General features: G+C 40.8%; 2 long non-coding RNA genes across 2 annotated transcripts in view; one reads left to right on the forward strand and one right to left on the reverse strand.

The window, feature by feature from the left end:
• LOC119703637 overlaps nucleotides 1-16,082 on the forward strand; it is a 122,408-nt gene that overhangs the window by 97,689 nt on the left and 8,637 nt on the right. The window contains exon 6 of the long non-coding RNA XR_005257677.1: nucleotides 9,851-9,935. This is a non-coding gene — a long non-coding RNA (uncharacterized LOC119703637). The remainder of the gene's footprint in view (nucleotides 1-9,850; nucleotides 9,936-16,082) is intronic.
• LOC119703635 overlaps nucleotides 7,407-16,082 on the reverse strand; it is a 105,950-nt gene continuing 97,274 nt past the window's right edge. The window contains exons 7-8 of the long non-coding RNA XR_005257675.1: nucleotides 10,669-10,756; nucleotides 7,407-9,461 (exon numbers count right to left, since the gene is read on the reverse strand). This is a non-coding gene — a long non-coding RNA (uncharacterized LOC119703635). The remainder of the gene's footprint in view (nucleotides 9,462-10,668; nucleotides 10,757-16,082) is intronic.

A 16,082-nucleotide genomic window follows, 5' to 3' on the forward strand; every position in this document is an offset into this window, starting at 1 on the left:
CTTGCCTATTAAAGATGGTGCTAGAGATGAAGAACTTTGCTGAAAGCAGATGTATTACACTGAGACAGTACCAGTTTCAACTACGGCAGAACTAAACTTGAAGGAGGCTCCTCCAGAACTATGCTATTGTAACTGAGGGTAAGATTTCTTCCTGTTACAGAGTAAAAATAAAACAAATAGGGTTCATTCAGACTCTTTTGGGGTATGGTAGATCTAATCTTATTAATTATTCCTGTTTTCTAAGGAGAAAACATCAGGTTTCCTCCACTTGATAATTCTGTTTTCTCAGAAAACATTTACACATGTTCTAATACCCAGCTAGCCCTGGCAGGAACTCTTTAGTGGTTAGAGAAGTGGCAGAAGGTTAAATCATCTGACTTTGATGTGATGTTGATTGTTTATCCTTAGTGTACAGTAATATCTTAAAAAAACCAAAGCAAAGTGGGTGTATTCATTACTGGCCAAACACAGCTGACAAGTTAAGGAATATGTGACGCCCCTCAGCTGAGACCAAAGTGCTTCATTTTAATGGAGATTACGGTAAGAACCAAATGAAGTTGTCTGAGGGAAATGATGTCTCCTGAGCCTTTCTTCTGGTTTGGCCACAAGTTAATAACACAACCAGCACTTAACAACAAAATGCAGGACTGTATTATCTTTTAGCAAATGCCAGTCATGGGCAATCCAAACAGGTCAATTACTAGCAAATCTCCAAAGATCTCCTGAAACCTCAGAAGAGTTAGAGATGCCAAGAAAATGTCTAGATGCACAGAGACACAGGAACAGAAATAGGGCACAAACCAATTTGCAGAAATGGAACTTAACCCTTAGAGGGAAGAACCCAGCCTGCTACATATTCATTTCCACTTCATTAAATATTTATGGTGAGACATGCATGTAATGTGATTCTGCATTATGGAAAAAGCACAAACAGAATCTGTGCTGTTTCAGTCGTTTCACCTATTTTTTCAATCTTTCTCTATCTCGCAGGTATAATGGCCAAATGTGGGGTTTTCTGCCATTGACATGTTAGACATTTGGAAATGAATGTGTTCTCTTGAATAATCCTAAATCAGCACACACAAAACAGCGTGCGGAGGCCAGTGACAGCCTATTCTTCAGCTCAGTAGAGTGTCTATGACTTATTAATATTAATGAAACCTGCACACAAGCATGTGGGGATAATTGACCCCATTAAATTCCATTTACTCATGAGCTACTTTGTAAGGTTTGCCCCTTAGTTATTGTAGTTTTTATCAAGGATAAAAGTTGGAACAGTGTGTATGCCAACAAAAGACTATTTCAGAAGTAGCTTTGTGGGGAAAAAAAAAACAAAACAGAAAAAAAAAAAGGAAAAGGGAAAGAAAACTCAGGAAAAAATGAAGTACCACAATGTTTTCATCCAAACTTTCAACAGCTAATGAAAACAACCTTATCTTTGCTTTTTAAACATTTATTAGGACAGAACATCAAAATCCTTCAGGAGATGAAGGCATTAGCTTGTGCCTATTTTTTTGGGGGTCTCTATTTATTTTTTTCATTTGCAGGACTTTGCATTGAGCTGGGCAAACATGGGAAGGGTGAGCAGTATTTCAAACACATACTTGGAGATCAGGATCCATTCAAGGCCAGGATGGACAGGACTCTGAGCAGCCTGATAAAATTGAATATGTCCCTTTAGGGACACATCCCTTTCCAACACAGACCATTCTGTGATTTTATGGTTTAATTTTTTTCTCCTAAATTCTGGGAATTTTGCCTTAACTGAGTTTTCTTTCATGCTTTTTCTATTTTTTTCCTGAGAAAGGGGGTAAACCAAGATAGTCAATCAGGCCAAGAATATCTGATAACTTTCAGCTGATCTTTTCTTTAAAATAATTAGCCCATGATATGAAATTGGTTTTGCAAAGTTATGTACAACTATAATCTAACAACCCCAGACACACCAAGAAAAAATACTTGTGTTAGAAGTTGGCATTAGTTTTGCCATAACTACTGTTTTGTAGTAGATATTACTCAAAATAATTTCCCTGACAGTAATTTTATAGTTTCTTGGTAATGATCTCAAACAAACCTCTCTGAACAAATCTCATAATGAGATCATATCTTGCACAGCAGGAGCACTCAGAGTGGTTGTATACCTGGTACTTTGTATCCAGAAATTAGCATTTTTACAGTCTTAGCACACCTTCAAAATCCCCTTGTTCAGGGCTGCAGGGCACTTGAAAAAAGGTTCAGAATCACGTTGGTGTCCCCAGAGCTGAGCTGGGTGTACACAAGACCCAGTGTCTCCACCAGCTCCAGGCTGACACGCCGCTCGTTGCACCAGAGCAGAATGAATAATCTCCAGACATGAGTTACTGGCACAATTAAGGCCAGAGCACAGCTGACTGACATCGGGAACAAAAGACCTTTGGCAAAGCTTCCAGCGCAAAAGCACAGAGAGGAAATTCACTCTTGGCACCGAGCGCTTCACGCACAAGCAGGACGAACTGCTGATTAACAAGCTCAGACTCTCAGACCAAATTCCACAGGATGAACAATGGCAGTAACATTCTGTTATGTCTCTCTACAGCATGCAAGCAATTTTTTATTACATTAGGATCCATAGGCAACTCCAGCAGTATATTTTCACAGTCTAATTGATACATCTGAGGTTTGGCTTGCAGCTTTCAAAAGAATCAGAAGTACAGAGAATTCTGTACCCTCCAAAAAGGAAAGCAAAGTTCTGTAATATTAATAATAGGTGCAGTAGGTTTTGATGGCTCTAACACCTGTCTAAGGCAGGCAGGACACAGTTGTGCCTTGGATGGGGCACAGTGAACTGGGCTGCTGGGGTTTCCTCATAAAAATGAGCATGCTGATCCCTCCATGGGGCTCCAGCAGGTTTGGGGGTGTGATTTCTTCTACAACAGTCAGGTCAACCCCTCTCTGAGTGCCATATTTTTCCCCACATTAACTTGAATCTTTTTATAATTTCTACCTTTTTTTTTTTTGCTGCAGCACTTCTGGTTTACCGGTCCCAAGGCTGCAGGGTCACCTCTAAGCCTTTCTCACATAATTTCATCTTCTTTTTCCTTGCCTGTGGTAGTAAGGTCAGTGAAAATAATTGATTATACTGAGCTATTACTGGGTATTTCGTATTTGAGGGAATCCCCTCTGTTCCAAGTCTAATAGTTTTTGGACACTTTGATCTGATGCAGTCCTGGAGATACTTTTGGTCTCATATAGGAACCTCGCTGTCCTCCCTTACTGATTATTGATGCAAATAACATATTCAGGTTTCCTGCCATGGCTTTCTCTCCAGAACTGCTCCTTTTGTACCTCTGTCATGTGTTGGCACCATCAGTTTACCAATTACCTTCTAGGATGAGGTAAGTGAATGCAATTACTAGGTTTGTATGTTTAGCAAGTCACTCTTCAAACTGTTGTGGGTCTATTTACAGTGGTTTCAGTTAACTTCTCCAAGTCAACTCTCATATCTACTTTTCTCCAGAGAACAGGACTTACTTTTTAAAGCATGGCTTTTTTCTCCTGATGACTGTGTTCTCTGCTCTTTAGACATGGTAACTACATTTGATATTTGAAGAGACTATTTAATGGTACACATTTAAACTGTACCTTTATTGTGCCATTAAGCAGACTCCACATGGATTGTGCTAGCTGTGCTTTTTTTTTTTTACTTAACTTTGCCATTTTAAGGTAAATTGCTGCCAAGCCTGATATTTTTTTACTTTATCCACCTGTGAGGATTTGAATTTGAGAATGACAATGTCAGGACATAATTCTTTTCCTTACACTTAGAAAGCTGGTGGCTTAGCTCTGCTGAATGTATGTGACCAGTAAGAGGTACTGGCACTCTGGTACGTCAGTCAGTGTCTTACCTCAGCTCTGACTCAGGGGAGCTCTTGGAGCATCTCTGCAGAGCTAAATGGTTGGTACACACTGTAGTAAATGGCACACAATGCTGTCCTCTCTGCTGGCAGCTGTGAGAGAACCCTCCAAGGGACAGCCCACAGCCAGGGAAGGGCTGTGCTCAAGTGCTCAGTCTCTGGCTGAAGATGCCGCAGACAAAAATATTACCTTGAGTTCCCAACTTTTTCATGTCCTGGGAGAAATAGTAATTTAGTCTCTTGGTGAACCACACCATGCCAGGAGAGGTTTTCTGAACTCCATGCTTTTCTATCACACTTGACCTGGTAGTTGAGTAACACAGTGTGACATTATCTGATTTCTTCAGTGCTTACAGCAAAATGACTTCATAATAAAAGCGTTCCCATTCTCCTATACAACTTCAGATTTTGCCAGAGTGTTATGTTTCTAATAATGAAAAACATGGCTTATTTCAGATGATAAAGTAGCCATAAATAAAGAGCTCACAGGAGGAGGCTGACAAATAAACTTTTTATATGTTGGGTATGTATGGGGATGTAGTTTGTGGTGACAGCACATTGCTCAGAAAAGCAGGTCATATGCTGCTTCCTATTATACCAGTGTCAACCCAGAGAATTTCCATTGTCTGTATTTCAACCAGTTCAACTAAGATAAAGATCTCTGCACAGGATTTCATAGCCTTTTTGCCACTCTATAGTATTATTAAAAAAAGAAAGTACTGTAGGGGTCAAATTACTTTCAATATTGTTTGTGATAATAAATGCACTACAAATGGTTGTGTTTCATCCATTAATCATAATAAAAGCATAAAAAAGGCTGAAATAGATTTCAGTAAGGTATCAAGCCCTTCTCTTGCAACGTTTTGAAATTTAGGCATGTGGTACAAGGCAATGCCTGTCACTGTGACTGTCACTGGAAACCAGACACTTCAGGGTAAGCATTGCCATTTTAGGATGCATAATGATTAGATAAGGATCAAGTCCTCTGTCCTTATACTACTTGTAGTAAAAAGAAATCAAGATGAAATAATTGAAAGGACAATAGAGAGGATGGTTGAAAGGGAAAAGTGAAGAGGTATTCAAAAGGCATCATGCCCTGTGCACGTACCCAAGAACAACAAGAAGAAAAGGGGAAGCTCTGTGTAGGGCTGGGCTGCCAGAATGCACACAGCTCTAAGCCCAGAGTGGTTCCCAGCCTCTTCCCCTGCTAATCTCTGGACCTCAGTAACAGGGGCAGATGTGCTGGGAGCCCTCCCAGCTCCAGCAATGGTGCACTGCTGGCCTGGGCTGGCTGCTCTCAGCAGCCCTTGCCAGGGCTGTGATCCCAGAAGCTGTCCTGACCTGGAGGGGAAAAGGAAGTGCTAAATGTGCCACAGGTTGGAGAGGCACAGCAGGTGTTGCTTTAGCCTGGGAGTGATGCTCCAGCCAGCCAGAGCCCTGTGAGATTCACCTACCTGGCAGTCCAGAGCAGGGGAACTGAACTGAAGGCTCACAGAGACAGTGACAAAAGTAGGGCAACATCCATGGACAAAGCCTGAGCAGCTTAACTCACACTAATGGAAAAAGGGATTTGAGTCGCTAAAATCTGTTACATCGAACTGAGATGAAAATATAACTCTAAGTATTTATTTATGGGCTGTAAGAGTGCTGGGAGACAGAAGAAATAATGCCTACCACACTCCTGTTCTGGAGGATTTTTTTCCCTCCTATTTTTTAATCAAATAGATGTTATTTACAGTCTAAATATTTACATTTTTTGTATGCAAACTCAAGAAAAAGTTGAAATCTGGTTGCAGGTTGAAACACTTCATGCACACATACACATACTAAGCCCCTGCTCCCATATTTCTCCAAATATCTGTTTCATTATGTGCTCTCACAGAAAACAATAGCAAACAGCTACACAGAAAAAAACCTTTTTTGTTCTTTTCAAAAAGTTAAACATAATATAGACTCTTTCTAAGAGATCAATATAAAACAGATATTACATGACAGTTAATCGAATGCTGTATGTGAAAGGGCAAAATGCAGATCCTATTCAAATTTGTAATAATGTAAAAGAAAAACCAGAAAAACTTGCTGTTTCTCTTTTCCTATGTACCACAGAAGAATTTGCCATTTTTCTGTAATGGAACAGCATGGAGTAATATGAATAATTTGAATTTCAGAAGCTTATTTCTATCTGAGCAGTCTCATTTCATAACCAAGTCAGATGAGCTCTACCATTCTCACTGGAATAGGAGTCATGTAGGTTCATTCTCATTTTATGGATGAAATTATTGAAAAAGAAACATGGTGACTTGCTTGGTGCAATGCAGAATACTGTCTAAAGAAGAAAGGGGCCCCAGGTCTGTGGCCATCATGTCATGTGCATTAACCTCTAGGCTTTCCAGCACGTAAGAAAATGAATTTCCTGACTATTCAATTTTTTTATTTTCTCAGTTGCAGGATAACAGTAATACTTCTGAAGATATTAGCATTATTTATATTAGATAGAAGGTGGTTCTTTAAGCCAATTCATGGTTAATTTCCTCTGGGGCAAATTCTGCCTGCGCTTTCCAATACTCAATTTATCCTGCCATCAGCAGCACTTCTATGGGTTGACCTGTCTGGACTATGGGAAAACCCACAGGTTTACCTGCTCACTTCAGGAAATGAATTGGGTACACCCAATCCCTTGCCCTTCTTCCGGCCTCCCGTGAAAGCTCATCACAGTACAAGCACCACACTCTAAAAGACATTTATTCCTTCTGCTACATTTGAGCTGTGGCAAAGCTGGTGGAAACTGTCATATTATCCTTGGAGAAAATTAATGATCTCCTGGGAAAAGCAGAATTTTACTATTTTAGTCTACCTTTCTCAACCCCTGCTTAAAAAACCCTGTAGTGATTTATTTTTGTTTTTTTTTTTTAATACATTGACTAAAAAGTTATGCTGAAACGCAGATAAGCCTTTTCTCTGAGCAGTCAGTGACCCTGAGCTACACACAGTCCACGGCAAAGAGGCACCTAAGAAAACGTTTCATTCTCTTTCCCTTCTCCTTGTGGCTCAACACGGAATTCAGTGATACAAATGCTAAAGCCAAACTGCAGTGCTTGTGACAGCTGTGGGGGAAGGGTGGTCAGCAAGCACATAGATGGCTCCTACAGAAGGTCACCAGAAGTGTTCATGCACATCCTACTTATTTCTGCAGAGTATTCATTGATTCAAAATGCTCCTGAGCCTCTCTCTCCCCTCCTTGATAGAATTTTTCTCATGTTTTTAAATCTTTGCCAATTTCAGTGTGGCTGATTTAATTTCACACAAAAGAAGTGTGGGAGCAGCAGTCTTGGTTCCCCTGGATAAACACTAGACTACGTGTTACTCGTGCTTGGCTATGTCAGCTGTGAGCCCTCGAAATATCAAGTCTTTCCAGGCAAGACATAAATCTTTTGTCAATGAAAAGGGCACATTATCTGCTTCTCTGCTGTTTCCTTTCCAAAAAGCTACCTGATCTATAAGATAAATATTCAAGATGGTTATTTAAAAGAAAAAAAAAAAAAGAGTAAAGCCAGAACACTTTTTCTTATGTATTGAACGTTTATGAAAATCATGGAGACTGGGGATCTGTCCTCATGGCATGTCTCAGGTCAGCCTAGAAATGCAGTAGCGCAGGAAAAGAATTTTTAAAGGGGTAAAGAACTTAATAATACTTTGGCTATAATAAAATTTTTACCTTCTGAGCCAGTCCCTTACAGCAAAGCTACAGATTAATTCCTAAAACAACTGGGTGCAGCTTTCCTGCATTAAGCAAGTTGGAACAGGGTCAGTCCAGGTGTGGGATTGTGAAGAGTGTCATGTTGAACTGGGATCTTTATTATCAGTAAATATCTTCTTGTTCCTAGGTATTTTCATACTGAAAAGTGTGAAGAAATGAAACTGATTACTAGCCAAAAGGCAACAGATAAAAGAGTAATGGATTTAGTATTTCTCTATGAATCCAGTTACTCTCTTTTCCATTTTCAACTTCTGTAGGTGTTGAATTTTTTATTTTTGTATTACTGATACCATTTCAAGGTGATCTCAGCTGTGTATGGGTAAGCTGATACAGTTACCCAGCACTGTTAGCCTTGCACTATCCCAAATCCCAGAACAACCCCAACACAGAGCCCTACCTTTCTCTGTAATTCAGCTGTTTCTCACAAAACTCCTCCTTAACCACCTGGGAATTCCTCACAGCACCACGTGTCCATTTGTCAGCTTCTTACCCTGTGATCTGTCACATCCAGCAATTTGTGATGCCGTATTCAGGGGTTTCTCAGGCCACGCTCTGTGAGGTGTGTCCCATCCCCTGACCACAGCCCTGGCACTCAGCAGCACAGCCACAGCCTGGGAGAGAAACGCGTGCATTCTGCTAGGACTAAACCAGATCCCCATGGTATGCAAAAGGTGAAAATACCAATGTTTCTGGTTTGATGGGATACCCCTTTTCCATGCTGCTTAGTTCCTGATCACTTATGGAATGACTTACTGAAAGAAGAGCATGCACCGCCTGGTCCCAGACAAAGGCAGCACCTTGAGTTAAATAAGAGCTTGAAAGGGACATAAAGAATTTTGTGACAGCCTAAAGAACTGGAGGCCACTGCAGGAAGCTGCTCCAGTGAAAAATGGGTTCAGAGCTGACAAGAAAAAAAACTTTGAGTGGAGAAATGTATAGTTTAGGAGAAATGTCTTTAAATGAGGAGGAATGAAAAACAAAATAAAACCATGATAATCATTGGAACTGTACATAAGATTACTTATATTAGATTTGGATAGGTCCTCAGAGGAAAATAAAAACATCTTGGTGTAAAAAAGATCAGCCACAATAGCAAAGTGGATAGTCCTGGAAGTGCGTGGGCCTTTTAATGTGCAATTTTGGAAAACCAAGATATGCATATATAATTGGTTGCATTTTTGTTATAGAAGGTTTTATCCCATTTTTATGATTTTAGGATTAATAAACATTATCCAAGTCAAGCATAAAATGAGCAGCACCTCATTCAGCACATTCACTGAAATTTCCAGTGTATTTATCACTTTCTTCTGGGAGCATGGATATAGCAATGATTAGAAAACAATATGGCAGGAAACTCTTGATGTTAAACATTTGAGTTATGTATTACAGATTGTCTCAAATTCTCTGACTTTTCAGATTTAAATCTTTTCAAAGTTTTTCTGAAGCTTTTGGCATATTTTCTCCTAAATATGTACAAGCAAGACAGAAGATTCATGGAGGACTCTGGTCTTCTGTTGTTGTTTAAACACTGATGTTTAAACACAAATTTACAGAGAAAAAAAAATCATTCTACATCAAAACTAAGGTGTTGCATGTTTATTTACAGACCAAGCTCCAGTAGTAATGTGTATTTGTCATGGAAACTGATTTGAGTATAATTCTAGTCTCTTTTTTGCACTAGGAAAATGTGAGTTTCATTTTACTCGTCTCTGTTTTCAATTATAATTTGACAAAAGAAATAACCACATTACCTATTTGATTTGCCAGAACTTTATCCCAGCACCACCTGTTGAGCCCTCGGCAGTTGAATTCTGACATAAAGCAGAGAAGAAAATTATGCAGTTGGCATTCTAACCAGCAAGGATGCCAACAAAAGCATAATATAGCCTTTGTACTCAAAGCACAACAAAATATATATTAAGCTACCAACTGCAAAGGTTTAAGCAAGCCACATTTAATTATACATGAACATATCTTTCCAACAAATAGCTCACTAGAAAAAATGCTATGGAAGTTAGAAAGAGCCCTTTTGGTTTGCTTTGGTAAATATTGCAAGCTTAAAATAAATAACGTTTCACAATACCATACAGACTTACATCAGAGATGGCAAGAGGACAGCCAGCTGGTTTACTCATCTAGATGGGTTCAACACTATCAGCTTCCCAGCTTAAACAAAATGCCCCATGTTCCCTTCTGGCAGGAGATCTGACCTGGTGCTGCCCTGGTATCCCAGGAAGGTGGAAGAAGAGGCTCCCAGCACTTGTCTGGATCCAGACCTCTCTTCTGTAAGTAACTGGGACCAAAATAAAAAGGATCAACTGTGTCTTTGATGCACGTTTGTGAAAGCAGCACTTTGCCACAAAAATACTCACAAGTGCTCCCTTGGCTGTCCTGGCCTGAGCTCTGCACAGACGAGGGATGGAAGCTGAAGGAGGCAGGACAGGTCAGAAGGGATGGGGCAGAAGCTCTGCTCCCCAGTTCTGCAGAGTTCTGCACAGGGGCTGTGAACTCACAGGGGATTTGCACACTGAGAAGTAGTTCTAGCAGTGATGTTACAGCTTCCAGAATTTGTTAAAAGACACAAGTCAAATCACTGCACATTTTTAAGGGAGTGTTTTAAAATACTGGTGATGGTGACATTTCTCAGATTTTTGTCACCTCCCCACTAAGTCTAAAATAGATATAATTGGAAAAAAAACTAAGTAATTTTGTAAACAAGGGAACAAACCAGCCATAAATCACAAAGTAATGGAAAGATTTTACTTACTGTGCTAACTTTTGAATCCTGAGCTACTTAAGTAATCCCTTCCACAGTGGGCTCATGCAAGTCTAAACGGAGGAGGCACCTCTAGACACCCGTTAGATTCCCCCAGCTACAAAGCTCTGTTGCCTGACTCCTGAAAGGTATTATATGCAACCCAGAAAGTTCAGTGAGAACCTCCTCTGATAGAAAGTGGAACATTTCCTATTGTGTTCAGAAAAGTGGAGAGAGTTTTTGCCAGTGGATTGCTCTCTTACCAATGCATTGCAGCAATCAGCACTCAGCAGAACTTGCAGAATCTCCATCTTTGGAGGGTTCAGCTGGACTGGACACAGCACAAGTGACCTATAGTAATGAGACCTGTGTTGAGAAGGGGATTGGACCACCTACAGAAGTTTTTTTCAACCTAAATTATCTAAAACTGACCTAAAGAAATCAGAAAAGTTTCCCTTACTGTTATTAAATTTTAAAGAAATGCAATTTTTGTCTTATTTTTAAAGACTGGAATTACATATTTACTATTTATAAAAGCTCCTAAACCATATATTTTGTAATTGGGTATGTAAATGTACTTTGATTTTTTTTTAAATTTTATTTTTACTTTGGGGATTGATTAAATAGAAGCACATTTGTAAATGGTACCATAAGTATATTGGGTGCCTGTGGTGTCATTCCAATCAGTTGATGAAAGTGCTTGCCTAAAACTCTAAAATGGGGGCTTGAAACTTACCCCAATATCCTTAATTCCTCTGTGCTGAAAATGTAACCTGACAATTGTTAATGAGAAAACCTTTTCTTCAAATTTGTAACAGACACTGTAAAACACTTTCTAAGAGACAAACCATATTTAGGAAAGCCAAATCTAGCTGATCTCTTCTTCTCAATTGCAAATATGTCTTGTGGTAACCACATTTCATTCAGGAGAGTAAGACTACAGGAAGTACACATATGACAGATAGTCTGGCATCATCCACTTCTGGATTTCTCAGATGTCTAACAGCCAAGAAAATGTTCCATCCTTTTAATTTCTTTCAAATAGCTGATCCTTTGTAGTATTTACTCTAAATGAAAGCTTCAGATGGAGTATCTGGATAGTGTTTGAAAAGGGCATCAAAGAACTCTACTGTAATAGAATCCAGCATCTCCTAATTTCTCCCTTGTTCAGAATAGCTACAAATGCTTAAATTGCAATGTGGATGGAGGTTCAAGTTTTAAAACCATAAACTACTTAGAAAACTCACTCCAGAAATGCACTGTGTGGTTTACTGCCTTCCACAGTCTCTCTAACATTGCTGGCACTTTGCTGCCTCACAACAGCCTTCAAAGCCACTGGAAACACTGGAACACTTCCTTGCCCAGCAGACACACAGGAGAGCAGCAAGTGGATTGATGAGCAGGCTGAGCTTGACAAGTGGCTTTTTCACCCTTGAGTGCTGTTCTGATTTTAATGAATTCAGAATATTTGAGGCAAGCATTTCAGCTTGACATGGAAGTTCTTGCATGTAAAACAGATATGAAAATTATGAAGCTCTACAGGTAGATTATAATGACCTGTACAAAAGGCAAAACCTTTTCAGGCAATTGCGAAAAGTCTGCTATGAGTAACCCAAATGCCTCAAATACTGTTTAGCTCCTTTTTCACAAGACAGGTAATTTCTATTAATGCCTTGTATCATCATATAAAGAGGGATTCACTATTGAATTTAGTTCCACTTAATTCTGGACCATTTGGGAAGCATTAATGGCTCTGGAATGAAATGTCAATGGTTCTTTCATTAGTTTAGTGTTTTGTGTCTGCATCACTGCTGCAAGGGAATGCCTTTACTTTGCATCATGTTTCTCTTATTTGAGTATTCTGAAAGTGCACACACACCCCCCATCCCCTTCAGAAACCACTGACCCTAGGGATCCTTTCACTTTAAGCTGAGTTTACCTGTCACTGAAGGTGACTGAGGTCAGCTGGCTTAAAATGACTGATCTATAACCCACACTTCCTGAAGAGATAATTTAAATCCAAAGAGAGAGTCTCATAAATTCCCAGGGAGATCTTAGTATCATAAAAATAGACTTGACACCACTCCAAATTTTAGCCTCTGCTTTGACAAAGAGGAATCTAAGTCAGCTCTGGAGCAGATCCTTCACAGGAGATACTTCTCAAAGTTCTCCTCAGCAGTCTGTGTCTTCCTTATCTTTTGGCAACTTGTCGCTCATCCCTCTCCCAGCTTTCACTGATAGTGAGATAGTGCAGCTGATGAAGGTGGGAGAGAAAAAGAACTTGTCTGTATCTCCTCCTTGACATCATTATTTGTGCAGATACTTCTGTAGAACTGTGCTCAGGGTGATGCAGGGCACAGACAAGTATTTGTATAGGAAAATCCTGCCACACTGAATAAAAGTGCTACAGAAACAGCTCTAGGAGTTTATTGTGTTTGTAGAATGAATCTTGGTATATTTTTTTGAATGACCTATTAAAGATCTACACCAAGAGCAACATTTGCTATTACATTCTGTGGAGTTTTTGCTGGAACTCGTCCTGTTCTGCTTCCTGCCCGTCATAATCACATTGTTCCTTCTGCAACCTGAGCCCCTGACTGCTCTGGAAACTGCTTGAGATTTACCCAGTACTGCTTCCCAACACAAAGTGATTTCCTGTCTCAAATGACTAAACTGTTGCATTGAGCAGAGAAGGACTCTAATTTCACTGTCACCCTCTGAGCTGGCAAGATGATTTATCCGTTTGTTTATGTGCCGAAGGCTGCCTGTGAGGAGCAGGCTTTGGGAAGGGGCACGAAGGCAGGTGATGATTTCATTTGGCAGCACCTAATACTGCCTGCTTTCATTGGCACCTCCCCATGTAGGCAGCTACACAGACCAGGCAGCATAACAAACACTCATGAAATTACTATAAATTGTCTTCAAAGAATTGCCTTGATTCCTGATTGTTTTAAGACATATAAACACATTGTACCACAGTGATATTGCAGTGATATTACAAAGGGATGGCCAATGCACAAGGAACTTCTTCCATTATATGGCAGTAAAACCAAAACCACTATGGCTCTTGCCAAACTTGGTCAAAGTTTACATGGATTTGGTTTGACGAATGTGGTGGAAAATTATATCCAATATTTTGGGTACTGGCCCATACACCTCCTTACATCTCAGCAGTGCTTCTTTCAGCTTTTAAAACATTTCTAATTTCAGTTTCATTTTATTTGGATTATAATATTTAAAAAATAGACCACATTAAATACAAAATCATTTTAGCTCTGTAAAATGTGGCTCTTCATGATGCTTTTTTTTTTCTAATTGGAAACAACAGGTAGTGATTTGTGCTCTACTTTTCTTGGATGCTGCTGTTCTATGGTTATCTGTTGCCTCTAAGGGCAATTGCTCCTCACATGCTATTGACATAAATCATGGAGATGGCACGATGCTATACTGAAGGTAACTGGTGCAGTGGCAAAAACCATGGGGCTTGTCCTGTCTCACCCAACTTCATTAAATTTCTGTGGGCTGGAAGTTGAGTGAAATCAATAGGGTATTCTGACGGACTTTTTAATGGACTATGAATGTTATTGACAACAAACTATTTAGTAATGGAGAGGCTCCTCTTTCCCCTCAAGTTTCAGCATTATACAGGAGGAGTAGGTAACATGACCAGTTTTAAAACCCTGACCTATTATCTTGGAATATTTTATTATTTTGAGTGGCTGTAAAGTAATAACTTCAGCTGTAAATGAAAAACTTCAGCTTTCTTACATGTCACTGGAAACAATTGAACCAGAAATATTTTGTCAGAAGGAAAGTTTGCAGACAGCAAGCTAAAATATTTGCTCGGTTGTCTTTGGCACTTCTAGTATTTAAACGTGGGGCATTCCAGGACTGTCGATAGTACAGGACTCTTACCAGGAGTTATAAGCAGAGATCAATAGTTCTTCCTACAGCAGGTCATCGGGCACATAACTTACTGAAATGGAAGGCTCAGTGTTTTTGACCTCTCTCCTACCTCAATAAATAAATCTGGGGTAGGGCAAGCATATTGCTTGGGGTCTTCTGGAAGTCCCTCCATTAAGCAGAGCCCCTTAAGGAAATAATTAATTTGTTTAACCGCGTTGGGCACTGTGTTTGCAGACGGAGCATGAGGAGACTTGTGATAAGAGATGGTTGCATTCACAGAGGATTTGGGCTCTGCTCTGCTCCCTGGGGTAGATGTCTGCTACCCTTGTGGGCAAAAGACTGGGAAGGCGAAGTAGGTGTCTTAATACACGGTCTAACATCCAAGAGAATTAACCTCCGATGGGGAAACTTTCCCTCCTACGGCGCCCCTTCTTCTGATGATCTTTTGGAGGGCGAGCACACCCCGCTGCTCAGCAGCACAAGGGCAAACAGCCACAGGTGCTGCAGCTTTCCATCGGGAATTCAGCGCCTCTCGCCTCCGCGGTGACCGAGGCCGCGGCTTCGGCCAAAGCCGCGCTTCCCCAGCTCTGCGCAGGTACGGGGGAGCACACGCCCACCCTCCCTGGCCCAGCGGCACCTTCCTTCTGCTGCATTCGGACCCAAGCCCGCCGCTCGAGCGGGCCCGGTCCCGGCGGCTCCCGCGGCTCCCGCCCTGCCGGGCCCGTCCGTCCCGGCCCGGCCCGCAGCGGGAGCGGAGCGGCGCTGGGAGCGCTGCGGCCGCCAGGGGGCGCTGCCGGCCCGCGCGGCCCGGCTCGGCCCCCTCAGGGAGCGGCCGGGAGCAGCCGGGAGCGGGGAATGGCCGCGGCCGCTTCATCCCGTCCGCTTCTCCATTCCAGAGACACGGGCACCTGGACCTTAGTTCCCGATGAAGAAAAAGGTACTGAAGAAATAAAGCTTAGAAGGATCCTGAGCTACAGTTTCTGTAAGATATTAAAAAAGACCTGTCCTGGGAAGATTTTCAGTATTGATTTTTGCCCCAAATTCTTGGGTTTTCTACAGTTCCTGACTGCCATGGGTTGCCCAAAAAACCCACTAAATTCAAATATTTTTTTTCCCCTCAGATTTTTTTTCTCCTTCAGCTCAAAATTTTATTTTCGTTCGCTTTCAAAGCATGCTGATGTTCCCATTCGCCCCTTTGCTATTTCCCCAGATGACTTATTTCTTTTGTTTCCTGCTGTCTTTTGTCAGTTTCTGAGGGAAAGGGGGTTGAAGAGGGAGGGACCTTTTTTCCGGAGCTGGACACATAGCAGTGTTTTCACTGGTTTGGTAATTAAGAGTTGAGAAAAATCCCTTCAGCCCACAGCATCTCCCAGTCCCCTGATTTAGCAGCCCCTGGGGGTCCTGGGTGCTTTCTCTGGCAGATACCTCTGGGTACATTTATAATATTTCTGTATTCTTTGATTCCTTAATATGAAATAAGCTGAATCAAGCATTTAGGTTTAACTTTCTGTGCTTAAAAAATAATGAAATATGACAGCTTATGGCTTTTCTCCTCTGGATGGCAGTAACTCCTGCTTAAACATTTGTGACCTGTGACTGCAATATCCTGCAGCAAGGGATTTCCTTTTGTTTGTCAGTGTGCTAACCAAAAGAAACATTCAATTTCATTCTATGTTTTCTTCAAATCTAAATTTGAAAGCTAAGTAAGCTTTCAAAGAAAGAATCTGTTTAATGTAAAAATCTAACTGCACAGGTCCTATGTATAAAACCA

This window comes from Motacilla alba, chromosome 8, assembly GCF_015832195.1.
Source record: "Motacilla alba alba isolate MOTALB_02 chromosome 8, Motacilla_alba_V1.0_pri, whole genome shotgun sequence".
Classification (NCBI taxonomy): domain Eukaryota; kingdom Metazoa; phylum Chordata; class Aves; order Passeriformes; family Motacillidae; genus Motacilla; species Motacilla alba.